General features: G+C 42.4%; 1 long non-coding RNA gene across 1 annotated transcript; it reads right to left on the reverse strand.

The window, feature by feature from the left end:
- Window positions 1–1,682: 1,682 nt before the first annotated feature.
- On the reverse strand, window positions 1,683–5,245 carry LOC306900661. Its single transcript, XR_013787313.1, has 3 exons — window positions 5,073–5,245; window positions 3,826–3,883; window positions 1,683–3,544 (listed from the first exon to the last, which is right to left on the reverse strand). It is a non-coding gene; the product is annotated as an uncharacterized lncRNA (long non-coding RNA).
- Between the last annotated feature and the right edge of the window lie 13,710 nt (window positions 5,246–18,955).

The raw sequence follows: 18,955 nt of genomic DNA on the forward strand, positions 1-18,955 counted from the left end.
CGTGGAACACAGAGTGTCTGTGGCATTGTCTGTATTCAAAAGAGAGAGCTCATCAGAGGGGGAGTGCAGAGAAGACAGCAGAGGAAAAACAGGAGGGAGGGAGAGACCACAGGTTGCGCCGGAAGGTGACCATCGGTAAGACATCTGCGATATCCGGAGCAGTGAGGTCGAGGTCAAGGGTGACGAAGAAGTGATCAGACGTGTGCAGCGGGGTGACCTGAGAGTGATGAGTGGAGCAGTACCTTGTGAAGATCAGATCTAGATGGTTTCCAGACTTGTGGGTTGCTGATGTGGAAACCTGCTCGAGGAGAAATGATGCGGTCAGGTTGACGAAGTCAGCAGCCTGTGGCTTTCCAATGTGGATGTTGAAGTCACCTAGTACCACCAGGGGAGTACCATCCTCAGGGAAGGATGAAAGAAGCACATCCAGCTCCTCCAAGAAATGTCCAAGCTGACCTGGGGGACGATATATAACTACAAAATGACTTTTAACAGGGTGGGTGATAGTAACAGCATGAAACTCGAAGGAGCTGTTGTCACACAAGGGTGTTAGCTGATTGAATTTCCAGTCTTTGGGGATGAGTAGACCGGTGCCTCCACCCCTTCCTGTGATGCGAGGGCTGTGGGAGAAAGTGTGGTTATGGGAGAGGGCAGCGGGAGTGGCAGAGTCCTCTGGTTTGATCCATGGTTCTGTAAGTGCTACAATGGAAAGACCAGAATGTTTAACAAAAGCTGTAATGAAATCAGCTTTGTTCACAGCAGATTGGCAGTTCCGCAATCCTATTGGGAAAGTAGAAGGGGCAGTTGCTAGCAGTGATACATTGTGAAGGTTATTAGCATTGCGTCGCCTTCGGCATGCGGCAGATGATTTTCGTGTTGTGATAACAGAAAGGATTTTAAAACACATATTTAAGAGAAGCAGAAAGAAAATAGGAAGAAACATTTAAGATAACAATAAAGGAATAAGTGTTAGTGCAAACAAGTAAGACAAAAAGTGCAGGTGTTGATACAAAACAGAAAAATAATAATACAAAAGAAGTGCAATACTCAAGTGCCCTGTCGGTGTCCCGGGCTCGGTGGAGTCGCGCGCAGGTAGAGTCGACGTCTTTACTCTTCGGTCTTCACGCGATGAGGGCTGCACGCGACCGCTGCCACGGTGGGTAGACGCTTTTTAAATACACGTCTAATTACTTAAATTCAACAGGCCCCGCCCTCAGATGACACGCGCACACAAAGCAAACAAATTAAACTAGCCCAAGAACGAACGAACGATACTACCCGCGGTTTCACCACGTGACAGAGCGGAAGTAAATACAAAGCGATTTCTCAGTTTAACACAGTACTACAACTCAACAAGACACAATTGAAATACACTTACACAGTTCTGTACGCTTCTGCTGCTAATGGTTTGGACAATATGGTTTCTTCACATAACTGATGACGGCATGGTTTCCACCAAGCGGCCCGGTTCAGAACGGTTGGCAATTATTCGCGTTTTCAACAAGAGCGGCCCATACCGTCCGACTTTTTTGAGACCATTCATTAGGGTGGTTATCGCAGTAGTATTGTACCAAAAGGGTGGAGCTAGACTCACTGCAGAATGTTGATTGGTTGCCAGATAATCCTAGAGCCTTGATCTTCATACACCACGCCCATCAAGAATACACTTGGTGGAAACAAGCCATTAGTAAGAAGTGTTTATTATTCGGTAGATGGTCAATTGGCACGAACATGTGTTTTTCTGTGTCCTTGGTGTGTTATAAGTTGCTCATGTTTTACACACGTAAAATTGCACAAATGAAGCATAAAGATGAATTAAAATTCGAATGGTCACCCAGACCTGCCTGAAACGCCTCGTGTAGCCACACCCCCAAATATCTACGTCTGTTTGTGGTATGATTTGACTAAGACCGCCCAAATGTATACGCAAGTAAGGTGGGTGTATTGAAGAGGAACTAAATATGGTAAGAGGTGTAACATATGCACCAATCACTACACACTGGTTAACTGTTATTGTTTCAAAAACAATATAGAAATACATGAAATTAACAACTGAAATTAAATAAATAGCTAAAAAGAAAATGAATTAATAAACACGGAGAGCGTGCTGGTTCCTTTTCCTCTTCATTCTGCCTACGATTGATAAGAAATATATTAAACGTTTTTTTTTCAAAAGTTTGCGTGATATTATTTACTTCTGGTGATACAAACAATACGAGAAACACATCATTTTATTATCACTGGCTCACATTACTGCACACACGCAGGTGCGCGCTCTCTCACGCACTTCGCTTTAACAGAAATCAGCCGACCTGTGTGATCACCAATAAAACAAAAGCAGAAGTGAACTTTACCCGCATTTTAAATTCCCTTTACACGTGAATGTTTTATCCAAGAAGAATAAAAGCGTTGAGTTTGTTAACATGTTGATGAAGATCCTTCAGGACTCCAGAAGAGCAGATGACAGAACTAACACCAGTTATATTTGCATATTTAAGAAAGCAAATAAGAGAAAGTGATGTATCTGAAGAGTTTGTTTCCAAAATGAGATAACTTTCTAAAATCATGTTTTTTTTATTATGTTTAATTTTATTTTTGTTATGGCATAAATCAAAACAAATCCATTTTGCTATTAAATAGCATGATTGCTATTAATTGGAAAGTTCTGTTTTGGAAATAAACTCTTCATTTCTTTGAAGGTCTTTTTAAAGTCGGTGTGTAAACCTGCCTTGATCTTTATCCCTCGAGTGGCGTTTCTAAACAAACGTTGAATGTTTCTCTGGATGCGTCTAGAAAATTCCCCGCTGATTTCTTTCGCAAGACAGACCCAGCGAGAGAGCGACACAAAGACTCACCACAACACATGATGGAGTGCGCTTTGTGCCCACTTCATTAATTTTCCACCCTGCGTCTCTGGCCCTCATTTTGCTTTAGGCTGCGTTTTGTTCTCGGAGCCAATAGAACCAGCAGAGAATAATTGATTCCCTGAGACTCCAGACAAGACAATAGGTTACAACCGTGGCCGGCGCTAGATCAAGTGCCCCGCAAAGAAAAAAACTGGACAAATATCTTTTGGCCCCATAGATCTCTGCAGATGACTGCTGGACCTTTTTCAGTACAGCTGTGAAGATTGAATTTAACTCCTGCATGCTGCTCGGACAAAACGCAACCATTCCATCCTGTAAAATACAAACATTATAATAACAAGAATTTCAGCCCTCTATCAGATAATAAGACTTCAACCAATGAGCTTCGTTCATTCAAAATGAAAATATAAGTTTCAACAATGTGATTTCAATGATCCGTGTAACAAAACACACGGCAACACATTAGCACATGTCACATCAATTTAATTCCTCAAACACACTTGATTTATTACAATGTGCATAAAACCCTCCGACACATGAACGTTCGTCTCATCTCAGGGCAGAAATGTGTAGTCCAGTGGAGTTTTGTGAGCACATTTCATTTCAGTCGGCAGTAAAGTGATGCGAGTCAAGCAAGAAATGTGATGGAGAAGCAGAACACGCCGGCGCTGTCATTCCTGTCCTGACAAAAACAAACTTGTGTTACTTTGTTCTGATTATATTTACCATTTTATATTATTCTGTTTTATCCTCAATCATTTCGTTGGTGACCAGTGCTTGTCACGTGAGATATGTGTTTATGAGATGGTGTCCCCCTTACAAAGGCATTCATATCATTTAATATCAAAGAGTGAATTTTGTCATAACTGATAAGCTTATTTTAAAGCCTTGCGTTCAGCAGTGCAGAGAGTACCGTGTGATTCTATTAAAAGATGTAATGTTTGCAAACACTACTGACCGTCTCAGCTGAGCTTCTGACTCGCTCTCTCTTTGGGGAACTGGATTCCTGAAGCTCTCTGTAAAACACACAAGCCATTCAAACCACACAACTGATCCAATCTTGCTGCACACTACAAAAAGAAGAACTGGTTCTTCAAATCTTTTACTCAGATACATGTGTTGAATTTAGGTCTGTGCGATATTGAGAAAAAATGTGATATGCAATCGCATGCCAAATAATGCGATATTCAATATTTCTAAAATTGTATTCAAATACATGAAAGAAATGATATAACCAACATATATTTCACATTATTTGAGGAAAAAGAAAGCATCACTACAACTTCTGAAGGTGAACAGCCGTGTTTTACTGTTGCATTAAACAAATCGGACATTTAGTAAACAAACAAAAATAAATCAGACAAATTGTTGATCTAATTGCATCAGAGCACACATACGCATATCCCTACTAACATGATAGATACTATACTATCAGCATCCACCTAAAACTTTAAACATACATCACTTTTCCAAGAATGAAATAACTGATTTATAGCAAACTATCACGGTGTGCGATATTTCAATGTATTGTACAGCACTAAGTGAATTGGTGTGGTAATTATCATGTATTAATAATGACTGTATGCAAAAAAGTTCTCCTCAACACAGAGACAACTTATTCTTACAAAACCTTCCTTCCTTCCTTCCCGCACGCACGCACGCACTAAACGCGCACACACACAAAACGCGCACACGCACAGACACGCACGCACGAACATACGCACGCACGCATGCACGCACGCACGCACACACACAAAACGCGCACACGCACAGACACGCACGCACGCATGCACGCACACAAAACGCGCACGCACACACACAAAACGCACGCACAACACACACGCGCGCGCACACACACAACGCGCACGCACGCACACACGCGCGCACAACACACGCGCGCGCACACGCACAGACACGCACGAACGCACGCACACAAAACGCACGCATGCACAACACGCACGCACAACACACACGCGCACACACACAAAACGCGCACACAAAACGCACGCACACACACAAAACGCACGCACGCACAACACACGCGCGCGCGCACACACACACAAAACGCACACAAAACCACGCACACGATTGCTCTGACCCGCACTAAACCATCAATGAACTTACAGCACACAGTGGTTTGAATGACGTGGCCATCACGTGATCTGTCGTACAGTTGAATTGTTTGATACTGTGACTGTGACTCACCGCTCACGGGATGATGAAGTAAATGATCGAAAAGAGAACAACGTCAAACAGCAGAAACAGCCAGAAATCAAACCAGTATGAGTGTTTGGGCAGAGACACAGGCACTGAGGCGAAAGACTTCTCCATGATCACACACTTCCTGCTTCCGCTGCGGAGCCTCTCATTTCCGGTCCAGTTCACAATAAAAGTCTCACAGCCTCATGACACGATATTACGTTTCATAAACGTTTACGCGCTTTTACAGTTCCTTGAAATATATAATAATTTAATTACGAGCTCTAAGCATTCATTTAGAGTAATAGTTCACTCATGCTGTTATCATTTACTCATCTGGATTCATACAAACCGGCGCTCCGAGCTCAAAAATAGTTCATCTGTCTGGCAAAACAATAAATAAATAATGGATGTAAAGAGCACTTACTTTAGGCTGCATGACTCTTGACCTTCACTGACAAATGTTAAATACTTGTGAAGTGTTCGTCTGACTTTGTTATAGTTTTATAAAGTATCTGCATCTGTCATACAGTAAGCATGGGCCTACTCACTGCGAATACACACATGTCTGTATTTGTGTCTATGTGAGGTCTTTTCATTGACATCTATTGTTTTAATACTGAGCTGATGATATTTAATGGTAAACTCAACCCTACAATTTCTTTAAGGCATCATTTAGTAGTTTATTAAGCTGTTGAAGCGGCGGGGAGTGTTGGGACGTCCTCACACACACACCGTGTAAAGATACACACAAACTGGCGCTCTCAGAAACATTCTGTACGTGGAGTTAATGTGTCTACAGATGGCTAAGCACCTCTTAAATTGTGAATGGTTAAATCTCAGATGTGTGGTAAAGGCCGTTTGTTTTACAAAGCATTCAGTTTCAATGGCAGTGTGTAAATCCACACATCCACACTGACTCCAGCCCGCAGGGACTGATCCAGACGCATCACTAAACCAATGTTTCCCAACGGCACCTCCGAGCAAAACACAAGACCAGCCCATGAATGTTTAACACTGATGTGTCAAAGCCAACTGATCTGAGATCTGCGCTGTTTATTTCAGTATTTGTCACACATGAAAGAAGCATTTTATTGTCGCCGCAAACTCTCCGGAACTTGAAATGCTCGGAAAACCACTGTGACTAGATACCCCGCTACCCCACCAACACATCAAATACAGAACATGAGATGGATTTATTTATGAATTCTGTAAGATCTTCTGGTCACAGTCATTAAAAAGACGTGAAATATTGAATTGTGTCTAAATGATTTAATAGTGTAAGAAGAGCATGTGAAATGATACAGATCATAGAAATCATTGCTCTGTTTAGGGTTATTACACAACCAATGTGTTTCCTGCATCACATTGTTGCATTTGTGTGTGTGTTACCATTTAAACCAATTCTGAAATATTGAAAATGGGTGTACAAGCATAATGCCACATTAATTACTGTTGCACAAAGTGAAAATATAAAAAAGTAAGAAAGAGAAGGTTGACTTTGACTGAAAGCTTCCCCCAGTCGACAGACCCGAGAATGCGCAACCACCTCCAGCACAAAACCCCCCGGTAAACGAAACTAATGCAGGGCCGATGTGGGCCAAAAAATCCAGTGCCGATCCAGTGCCGAAGTCCAGCCCTGCTTTTATGTGTCACACTTGACTTTTCCCTCCGTTGACATCAATTCATATGCATGCGAATGCAACAGAGAGGAAACGCAAGCGCGTCCACAATATTTCGCTGCTTAGCAAAGTTCAAGTTTGGTGAACTCTGACCTGCAAATTCACGTCACATGAGTGCGCGAGACCAACAGCAGATCAAAACGTCTCGGTACAGAAATGTGAAAAATGTACGATTAGCGCCCGCCCATTTTCGTACCACCTTCCGTACAATATACGCATGCTCAAAGTCAAGTGTGACCGCGGCTTAAGATTGAGAATTCATTAAGAATAATTCACTGATCCGTTGTCAATTGTTTTTCAATACTTTCTGTTATTTTAGGGACACTGGCATCTTTAATATTCCTCTCATGTTGTCATTGATCAGCTGGTGTTGTTTACAGTTCGTCAGTGTTAATGCTCAGCTCATTTCTTCACACTTCTGTACGCTTCATTCAGTCTCACAGCGGCCAGACAAATACAAATGGAATCGAGCATCTGATCTGTGTGCATCCAGTGAGATGTTTCTGACCCTGATATCACGAGTTATGAGCACTGACAGAACCCTGTGATGCATCGCATTTCTGCACTAATTGTTTTGTCGATGATGAAACTCTCTCTCTCCTTTAGAGCTCAAGACAAGACCCCCCCCCCGGATCAGAACCAGACCACTATAATGCTGTATCATGAGTTTATTTCATTAGCTCTTCTCACAAATGACATCATAAAGTACAGAAGGTTTATCACGGTTTGCACTGACTACCCAACTGAGCCCAGATTGACGATCTCAATATCAACTCAAACATTTACATTTATTTACACTTCCATCACTCTTCATGTGTTCACACAGATGTGAGGGTGATGGTGATGATCGTGTCATGCATTTGTTGATGTTCAGGTTTTGTTCATGTGACCCGCGGTGAGTTTGTATCGCCGTGTCTGTCTTCATCCGTCCCTCAGATGTCATTGAGCAATATATCGCCTTGAGGTTTTTCTCCTCCAATAGAGTTTTGGGTTCCTCTCCACCGTTTGCAAACTGTTTTGCACTGTTTGCTGCTAGAATTGTATAGTTTTATTTCATTAACTCTGCATACAGGAATTTATAGTCTGTTTAATATTTGACCTGTGTTTCTCTCTCCTTATCTTGGGTGTGTGGTTTTAGTTGATGGGCCCTGTGCGTGTGTGTCACCTCCGTCCTCCTCGTGTTTTTCTTCTTTCTGGGGTAGTTGTGTCCAGGACAGATTAAAATCAGAGATGTTTGATCCCAGAACAAACTGAAGCTAAAATACATCAAATATTTCAATCCACACATGATACATACTGTCATTTCTCATCTGTCATCATCACTCATGTCATATATTTACACACATCAAACACTCTCATATATCACTTCTGTCTTCAATCATCACATTTACTTTTCTATCTTAAGACTCTTTTTCTCACCTGATGGAGGATTTTGTCGCTCTCAGCAGCTACATCACCACTGGAGGAAAACTTCAGCCGAAGAAAAAGGTTTTTGGTCTGTAATGTAAATACAAATAAAAACACTGATATTTAGAGAAAACATTGGGCACTGTGAACCAAAGCAGAAGGACATTTTACTTTAAAACACTCGAGTATATTTACACAAATAAAATGTTTCGCTAAAGGTGATAATGTTGTCAAAGTGATGATCCTTCACAAGTATCTGTCATAAATGACTAAAAACACTATGCATGACATGCAAAAGCTTCTGATGTCACTTTGACGTAACATACACATGACATCATCGTTTCTACAAATTCATGTTTATGTCTTTACACAGAGACACATTCTACACAGAATCTACTTCAGTTCATGATTTGACTAAGACTACTTTACCAGTCTTGTCAATTTAATTACTGTGGCCGGCGCAGCCATGTCACGGAGACGATATGTGTTTCGTTGCGAAACGAAAGCCTCTTTGTTTGCCCTTCCAAAGGACGAGGCAACCACAAACAAATGGTTACAATGTTATGTACAGTACTGTTCCTGGGAGAGATCAAGACCGGCTATGCACGGAAGCTTTTGTTACAAAGTGGGGATTTTTATCTCACACAAACTCTGTATGATGTATATGGTTGTTTGTTTATAAGATGCGTTCAGTATTCTACCAATCACTAAGCACTAGTGAACTGGCCAATACTAGCACACCTCACTTTTCAGAGCGATGAGCTTTGTAAAATATCAGCGTGTTATAGAGAGGCGGGGCAAAGAGTCCCGGTAAACATGCCCAGTATGTGGAAAATAACCTTATAATAAAACCTTAAATCCATTTCACGATCATGCTTTTCCTTGTTTGATGACATAACTGCATGGAGGCTGCGAAAACTTTGTTCAGTTTGATCAGTAAGTTTGGTCAATTTTGACTCTAGATGGAAACGACTTCGTTGTACCTGTTTGGTCAATTCATTGATAACCTGGTCCTGTTTTTGCCGAAATTTGTCCAGGTGGTCGTGAACCTGAAAGGTGAGCTTCCCCATTTTTCTGCCAGTACCGGGAAGCACATACGGGAGCTCATATTGAACAGAGTCAGTCGAAGAACCATTGCATACTTCTTTTTGGTTTTCTTCAGCTTGGTTTACAGACTCAGGGGACACAAGCTCCATTTCTTCAGATTGTGAAACGGAGGAGGTTTGAGACTGGTCATTTCTTATGGTATAGTTGGGGGGCAAAATTATAGGAGTAGAAACATCAGGGACTAGAGGATCCTCGTCTAATGAGGTAAAAAGAACAGGTGGACGTATAGGGGTAGACATGGTCAAGGATCAAAAAATAAAAAAAACTGTTAACAATATTTCCCATATAAAACAGCATCAAATCCTACAAAAATATGAGCATTACTTGTTCGGTGACACTTTCACAATAAACAGAATTTATGCATTAGACCTCTTTGTCTTTATAGTTTCAAAAGTTCCATAACTCAGTTCTCCAAGCAAAATAAATCAAATCACCACCAAAAACTTGGTTCGATGCGAATGCTCAGTTTAGTTCGTGCCCTACGTTGGGCGCCATTCTGTAACGTAGTGGCCTTGGAAGAGTTTGTTTCTTTTTCTTTAGTTTATGTTGGGCGCCAGACAGTTTTCATTAACTGTCGCAAACTCTCTTCGACCCGTTCAGCAATTGAATAACCTCCCAAGTCAAAAATGTTTAAATAACAAGATTATTATTAAATCAGTTCAAATCTTGTGTAAACAACAAAACATTTGGAAACGTACATGAGCATGACATCTATATAGGAACATGTAACAAAACCTAAATATAAATTAACAATTTCTCACCAAACTCCAAATAAAGAATCTCACACTGGAAACGTAAAAGAAAGTTATTTGCGGATTAATATAATTTATAATCCGCTATAGCATTTGAGTCTTTGTGTATCAGTGTACTTATTTCCCAATACTGTCCGGTAAGTCCTAGAGCATGCAACTGTAATTTCCTTCCAACTTTTCTTCGGACCCCTAAATGTGCACATTAGGCAATTCCAAAAAAGAAGGGAAAAAATCTTCAAACCATTTACGACGTGCCACCGTTTGCAGAGGAGGGCCGTCGGTCCGTTTTCAAACTCTCCTTGCGCTGAATACACATCCACAGAAACGGGACGAAATATCCACAAGGTTCTCAAGTGAAGTAAGACCGAATTCCAATCCAACCTTTCAGCAAACACACGCTACGCAAGTTTTCGCCATTTCCACCGCGCTCTGACTTCCGTCTCTCTTCTCTTCTGGATGTTATTTCCTCTCTTTTTATCCAATATACACCGCCTTCCCTCCAGACTTTATTATTTTTCGTTAGGATAAATTATAAGATAAATTATTAAGATGAATTTGTTACAGATTTGTAACTTTTTTGTGACTTTTTCGTTTACTGAAACCGGTGTAACATTCAGCGATTTGGAGTATGAGAGGTGAAGAGCATACGAAGAGCGTATCCGTTACAGTATTTACACATTGTATTACATCTAAAGCAAACAATAATATTCATTTTAGCCATGTCAAATGACCCCTTTAAATGAAGTCACAAGCCTGAGCCTGCGTCGCCAGTGGAGGCAGCCTGGAGTTCGACGGCTGGGCAGCGGGCCATAGACATTGAAGGGATTGGGGGAGGAGATTGGGAGGATGTGTGGGTGAGCCGTGGCCGCTTGCGGGGCCATGCTCGCGCTGCTGGGGTGGCTCAAGGTGTGGCAGGCTTGAATGGTGCCCAGAGATGCTGCTTGCTGAAGCTCGGCTGAGCGGGGAAGTAAATGCAGGCGAGCGGATGTGGCGTCCAGGGCGCGGCCCAAGCTTGCAGAGGGAGGTCGTGCCGTCAGGGAATCCAGTTGCAGGGAGGTGTACAGGTGACGGCATGCCACTGCATCTCAGGGAAGTAGAAGAGGCGCGGGAGGGCCCCTTTGAGCAGCCACAGGTTTGTCTGAGGTATCCTGTCGGGCGCTGAGGTGCTGGGCGTTGCTTGAGGACGCCGAAGGACCCTGATTGTCGACGGAGTTATCGATAGGGATTGTTTCGTTCTCTGACATTGCTGCAATTTGGGTATACCAATGCATAAGACTGAAGAGAGAGTGAAGGTAAGATGTCTTGACTATTTATAGAGACTCTCTCTCTCTTGAATTGATAGGTTGGGTGCTGATATTGTGTCAGGACTCAGGTTTGACATTTCAATCACTTTTGTTGGCGTTCTACGCACAGCTGTTTTTACTCATGCTCTCTCGCCCTCGCGCACCTGTTCCTTATTTCCTCATTATCTTCCTTCACTTAATATTCACCTTCAGCATTCCTTTCCGTTGGCAGTGTGTTAGTTTCCTTGAACGAATATCACTAGCTTCTTGTCTTGTCACAAATCTATTCCCCCATCTTAGCACTGGTGGTTGCTCTTCCGTAGGGTTGCCGTTTCGCTACTGTCTTCACGGTTTTCCGACCATTCTTGATCCCCACTTGTGCTGGCTCGATTAAGAGTTTGACATGTTCTTCTGAATGTTGTTCGCACCTCGCCTGACCTCGCCTGTCTGACCACGCACTCTCTTCATCCCCACAGACACTGTTAACGCCGCGACCGACCCACGCCTGCCCGACTATGATTTTCACCTTCTTTTGGATACCTCTGTTTGCCTTTGACTTTTGTGTTTTCATAAACCTTCTAACTTATCTGCTTTTGGGTCTACCTTCTGTTCCTGACAGATTGCTGAAAGCGCACCATCTGAGTTAATTATCTGCTCCTTCTCCTCCCGAACTTAGTTAATAAAACATAATTTAGATCAAACCGGTGAAAATGACAGTTCTTTTCCTCAGTTAATTTTTTATGTAATCAAACTGACTGGAGCTACCCCTGCATTAAAGGGTTTTAATACACACCATCCAGCCAATCAGTATCCAGTATTCAAACAGACCATGGTATAATAACAAATATATCACACTGAGGTAAACATTATGGATAAAATAATCACAATATAAATCAAATGTCATGAAAATGACCTAACAAAAAGACTGATTGATGACTGAAACAATTCATGGTTTAATTATTTTAAACCATCTGTAAAAGCACTGCAGTAGTAGAGAGAATACTACATCATTGAACAAAGTTTGTAATATATTGATGCAAAACACTACAGTACAATCACAACATAGCTTTATTTGAATCAAAGAATAAAAAATAATAAGCTATGAAATAGAAAAGAAAAGACAGTACTGTAAAACATCAAATGCAGTGTTCCTCAACTTGCTTGCCTGTACTGTAAGAAACAAAACAGGAGTGATTACTGTACTTCTACATTGTCATCAACTCTGTGTTGTGTATTTGGCCACAGGTTCTCGTCTACATCACAATGGATGTTTTCATTAGCCAAACATCTTGGAAAAAACCTTCGGGCATGGCGAATCCAGGCCTGACACTGGTCTGCGGTGATGTCATTGTAGGTGTCATCCATGGCCTGGAGAGGAGTGACTTGTTCATGAGGGTGCCTATCATGAACCTTCCATCTACATGCAAAGAAAAAATTCCTCAGTCGGGTTAAGGAAGGGAGAGTATGGGGGTAAATACAGGGTGGTAAATTGTCTATGGCTTGAAACCATGCTTGCATCACATGAGATGATGGAACCTGACATTGTCCCACACAATGATTGGTCACACCTTCAGTTCTACAAACCTGATCGAGCTCATCAAGAAAGGAGACAAGAAGAGCTGCATTATATGGTCCAATATGAGGTCTGCGTCCCACCACACCATCTTCTGATTTAGCCGCACACATGGTAATGTAGGCCCCACGTTGTCCAGGTACTTGGATGGTTGCCCGCTGGCCAATTAAATTCCGACCTATCCTCCTGGTGTTGGCCAGATTAAAACCTGCCTCATCCAAATATATGAATTTGTGATGGTCATCATGAGCATCCAGCTCCATCACCCTCTAAAAATACATTTTGGAAAGAGATTTAGAGATTACTGTACAATGTAGAATTTTTGGGAATGTTTTTACAACAACCATCTTGAAACTGAACTTACCTGAACATACTCAGTCCTCATTTGCTTTCGAAAGGCACATGGTACAGTTGTTTTATAGATACCTGGTGCCTTTTCAGTATGCCTGCAATAGTCGGCAAACTTATGGATCCCACAGTGTTGAACATGTCTTCATTGTCCAAGATATGCTTGCGAATTTCTGTAAGGCGAATATCATTCCCCCACACCTCTCAAACGAGGCCCACGACCACCTCTCAGAAGTGGTGCCTGCCCTCTACCATGTTCCTCCACACCTCTTAAACAAGGCCCACGACCACCTCTCAGAAGTGGTGCCTTTCCTCTACCACGTTCCCCCACACCTCTTAAACGAGGCCCACGACCACCTCTCAGAAGGGGTGCCTGTCCTCTACCACGTTCCCCCACACCTCTCAAACAAGGCCCATGATCACCTCTCAGAAGTGGTGCCTGTCCTCTACCACGTTCCCACACACCTCTCAAACAAGGCCCACGACCACCTCTCAGAAGGGGTGCCTGTCCCCTGCCATTCCTTTGACCAACACGTCTTCCTCGTCTTCCTCCCACCACTGGTTGATCTCCATTGTGACCTGGATCACCTGCTGGCTCCATGTTATGTATCACTATGCTCTTGCAACTGAACCCCAATCAACTCTTTACAACATACTCATTCCACAATGTGCACTCAGTCATCAGTAACGAGTAGGCAGAATTGGACAAGCAATTACAAGGGCCTGCATCTATACAGTGCAGTACTGTCAATACTGTAAATAGTCTGAAAAGGGGGTACAGTATTTGGGGCCATAGACACAGTGTCTGAGAAAGCATTATGATAAAATACTTCATCCATGGCGTCATCCATGGATATTGTAGTCTAATTGGTTCATGCTCCACGCTAATTGGTGACAATGAATCTCGTTATCTTGAAACTTTCAGGATTTACAGTAAACAATGAAGATTATTTGTCTGTTTCTGTACAACTTTGCATTAAGAGTAATGCAACAGTTACTTATCATTTTGACCAGTTTCAATTGATAGTTTGATCATTGTAAGGAAATGAATAGACACTGGGCAAATGAGGGGGGGGGGGTTGTTGGAGATACAGTGGGGCTTGCACTAGAAGAAAATAATGATGTAGTGTTGCTATAAAGTGTTCTGAAATATGTTAAAAGTCTCAGCCTGCATGTTATATAGAAAGGTGGATTTAACTTGGCTGTGACTTTTGGGCGTTGCCCTTCATGCCATACAGCCAATGGAATTTCTCTCACATCTCCTGCTCTGTAAGAGGAGAGAGTGTCTACAGTGGTCAGCGTGTGTAAATGTGCATGTAATGAAGACAGTGGCCTGCGGGCCGGCGTGTGTGAGTCTCAGTGTATTAGCAACATCTGCAGGGGTCAAACAAGCACCTGTGGAGAGTAAAACTCTTCATTTAGATCAATATTCACATCATTAACCTTTACTGGCCTCACGCTAATGGATCAATACAGCTACCGTGGAGAGAAGAAGAAAACAGCAGGAGGGAGAGTAGGGCTCGGTGAATGAAGGGTAATGGGACACACATGCGGGAGGCCATCGCCTCTTTTCTTTAAGATTGGACCTTTAAACCCCGACTCCTACTGAAGAGGATCTTTGAATCAAACTCTGGCGCTGATGTCGGAAAACATGCTCTGATAGACTCATGTGATGATCATTGTAGTGAGGTAGGCGGGACGAAAGCCGGGATTCGAGGCCGGAGCGTCAGCTGTACCGGTCTCGCATCACGGAGGAGATCGGGAGCCTAAGAGGATGAGCGACCGGACGGTCAGTGATAGAGGACCGGGCCTGGTTTTTAGTTATGGTTTGTGTGTGTGTTGCTGGCAGTCGCCTGTGAGGGGGCTGCCGGCTGTCTATTTACGTTTATATCTATTAATTAAAGATGTTGAATGTTTTCCGGTTCCCATCTCCTTCCTTCCTTTTAAGGATTGTTGTTATAATCATTTACCAGGTTCATATGCTTTCCAGCAACAACAATGTTTTTGTTATAGTGTGTATGATACTGTGTCACGTGACCGAAAGAGCTTTATCATCTAGATTTCGTTTCTATGCCACAAGCAAAACCACCGTCCATTACAGCACACACAATACGCAAATAAATAAAGAGAAAAGCAAAATAAAGAGACGCGGCTCACTCAGGTGCAGAGAAAGAGAATGAAGCTATAATACAGTTTTTAATGAACTTCACACAGTAAACTCTTACACAAAATTATAGCTGAAATTAATAACAGCTGCCGAGCGAGCGAGGTGAGTTTTATTTCTGAAGGCGAGGATTTCAGAGCGCTGTGTCTGATGAAGGCCGTATATCATTAACACTGAAAGATGCTATAAAAGTCAAACAGACCTGAGAGACAAAACAATCACTCCGCATTTTTGAAAACATTTGCTCTCATTACCATCACAGACACATGTGTATTTGATCTGTATTTCTTGTCAGTGTTTGTGTTGTATTGTATGTGTGTGGTGTTAAAAAAGGCAGATGGAGGAAATCTTTTCAAACAGATGTCAGCCGTGATTTTTGGATAGAATTGTAGAAAACACACACGTAACCACACATCACATTAATTCTACATTTACCAAACATAAAAAAATATTGATAATGAATTCATCTCTTTGGACATTGAGTCCCAAGGGCTGGATTGCCAGGTCTGGGGTTCCTGCTAAATTTGGCTTCTTTTAGAGCTATTCCACTATCGCACCGAACCGTTCTAAGCACGGTTTGAAACGTTTATATTTCCACGTGAGCCTGGTTTGACACGGCACGATTACAAACTGTTCTCGGTTTGGAATATTTGGCACAGTTGTCTAATCGTTCTAAGAGAATGCTTGATGTTATAGCTCAGTCTCTTGTGTTACCAACGTAGCGCCTGAGGCGTTTGTGTTTACATCCTAAAGATTTGGAAAGATCGGTGGAAAATGAAACCATTCACGGTACAGAGTGGAACTGTGCTGTGTGAAAGAGCAAGACGTACACGATAAACATTAAACAAAAACAAGATACATTTCAGTTTTACTTCTAAATGCAAAAGAAAGTGACGCTTGGGAAATATAGCAGCAAAAGCTGAAGGAGACAAGACTTTCACTGTGAGTTTGGTGTTGTGGTGCTGTACTTCTTGTCCAGTGCCCACTTCATTTTGAATTTTCTAATAAAAAACAAATCTATGGTGGAATAATAGGTCTCAGTCAATTCACACTGATCCAAAAAACACCAACACACGTGTGAATTTGAAATGATTAAGCCTTTCTCAGCTTCTGTGTGATAAGATGTTGAGGTGCATTTTTGACCAAACAACATTTACATTTACATTCATTTGGCAGACGCGACTTACAAGTAGTTTTTTATACAGTGGCACATTACTGCAGAGCAATCAGGGGTAAGGTGTCTTGCTTAAGGGCACTTCAGTCATGACCTGCTGGCACTGAGATTAGAACCGGCAACCTTCTGATCACAAGTCCAACGCTCTAACCATTAGGCCACAGCTGACCCCCCAACTAAATTCATTCAGAAATAAGCAACGGACAGAAGAAGAACAGTAAACACACATACGGTCACATGCAGACATTATGGCGTACTGTATAAACCCTCTGAACGCCTTCAACTTTATATGTAATGAAATGAAAGCGAGTCAGATGTACTATATGTACATTTCATTCTTCCAGAAGTAATCAGACTAAAGCAGAAAACTCTCCTGCGTGTCATGCTTGAAGCTTCGAATCAAGCAGTCAGTTCTGGATGACAGAGCTCGTGTCACCTGCACTCTTCATGTCTCAGCACGCTGCGACTCGACATCAAAACACCGCTTGTCTCCTGGCGGTCTGCCGCTTCGGAAGGGAAAGTTGTCCACTGTTTCCCTGCAAATTACACAAGGCATTAGCGTCATGAGAGGCGTCCCGGCCGCTCCCTCTCCTGCGGCTCCAGAGAGGGTGTCAAAAACACACAACACCTGTTGTGCGAGGCGCTCGAGCATGCACTTTAATTTGATCAGACTGCGAACAATCGCTCATTAGAGTCAGGAGAGGAGCAGGAGGCGGAGGATGAGGAGATGAAACCAATGAAGCGAGTCGCAACGCTGCAGATAGAGCCGTACACAACAACGGGTTCAGTCACCGTGTCGTCACTGATGTGCTGCCAGCGTGGACGTTATTCTAATATAACGATACCACGTATGAGCCGTATCTCTCCTGCCCGACGCCTTTTCAAAGACATCAAAAGTTGACATTCTGAGAGGCATTGACCTCGGTTCTAGATAGAGTAATATGCATTCAAATATTAAATCATATAAAGGTAAATCGTGCTCTTACATCACGTTGGCCTTTTGACCAAGAACTACACAAAATCTTTCGTTTAGATGTTTTTTTTTAATTAGCATATTTAAGCATGTGAACAAGGCTTTATAGTCATATCATTGACGATATGATAAATCCTCTCTCGTTTGTAAATCACTTTGGATAAATCTTGAATTTCTCAAGTGCATGTTCATCTGTGTATCTTGAGCGGCGTGTTTTACTGTTTCAAGATGCTCCGCTAACGATTCTGGACTTAACAGCCAGAGACTAAAGCTAGCAGATGTCTCACATATCACCAAGAACAGCAAATGGAGTTCATGGTCTTAATTTAATTCAAATTATTGGAAGCGTTGATCTCCATAATGAGCAGAATTCATGTGGAACTGGCATTTGAGGAGGAGTACTTGCTGTGATTCGGACGGCACGGATTCGAAAGCAGAGGTCGTTTGTGCCGGTTCGGCCTTTCTGCACCATCTCGACATAAACACAGAGATACCGTGCATCAGCGCTGATGACTCTATATCCCTCAGCACTCCGCAGAATCCATTGTGTTTTCAATTGTCTCGTCTAGCGGCCATAAAAAGAGATGGAGTTGCCTGCTGGGCGGGAGCAGTGCGGCAAATTGAAAGTGTAATTTCTAACAATATGGGACCCAGTGGTCGGCGAGCGATTGCCTTTACGTTTCTCTTTGTGTGTGTGTCTCACTCTCTTCCTCTATTGCGTTCATCTATGAATGCAAAGTAAAGAGGAAAATGAAAGCTTGCTTCCAAATAAATAAGATCACTCTAATGGAGGAGTAAATGACTTTGGCCTGGGGTTACCACGGCCTCGCTGCGTAAAGCCCATTTGGACCGGTCCGTCCGTTCACTGCGAGCTCCCGCTGTGTCACATCACCCTCCGGAAATTAATTGGAAAATGAAGCGTGGCTTTCACCGAAGGCACTGATTGACATTCTATTGGTATTCTCTTCCCGGTGGGATTTGCAGCACTTTTGCCATGACAGTAACCAGACCTTTGGCTTTGATTTCCTCTCTCTCTGAATGTCTGCCTTTACATGCAAGTTACGTGGAATTAGATTGACTTCACACTAGTAAATATAGGTTTAATATTCACAATATCAAACTGACGCCTTCAGACTCTTTAAAGCCATTTCTGTTTCTTTCCGGACACATGATTACATGTTTTCAACCATTTCCATGCCTAGTATAAATAAACGTTCATTCACCACATCTGAAGGTTGTTTCTCCGTTGAACCAAAGCTTTTTTAGAGTGTCCGGTCCTGTCTTTAGTGCTTCATGTGCACACATTCTCCCCATCAACCCCAAAATATGTTCTCAGCACTCTGAATTCCCACAAACAGTGTGTCTCGTGACGTTTACGATGACTTTCCATTCAAACAGCACTCTCTCTCTCTCTCTCTCTCTCTCT

Source organism: Barbatula barbatula (assembly GCF_947034865.1).
Source record: "Barbatula barbatula genome assembly, chromosome: 1".
NCBI classification, from domain to species: Eukaryota; Metazoa; Chordata; class Actinopteri; order Cypriniformes; family Nemacheilidae; genus Barbatula; species Barbatula barbatula.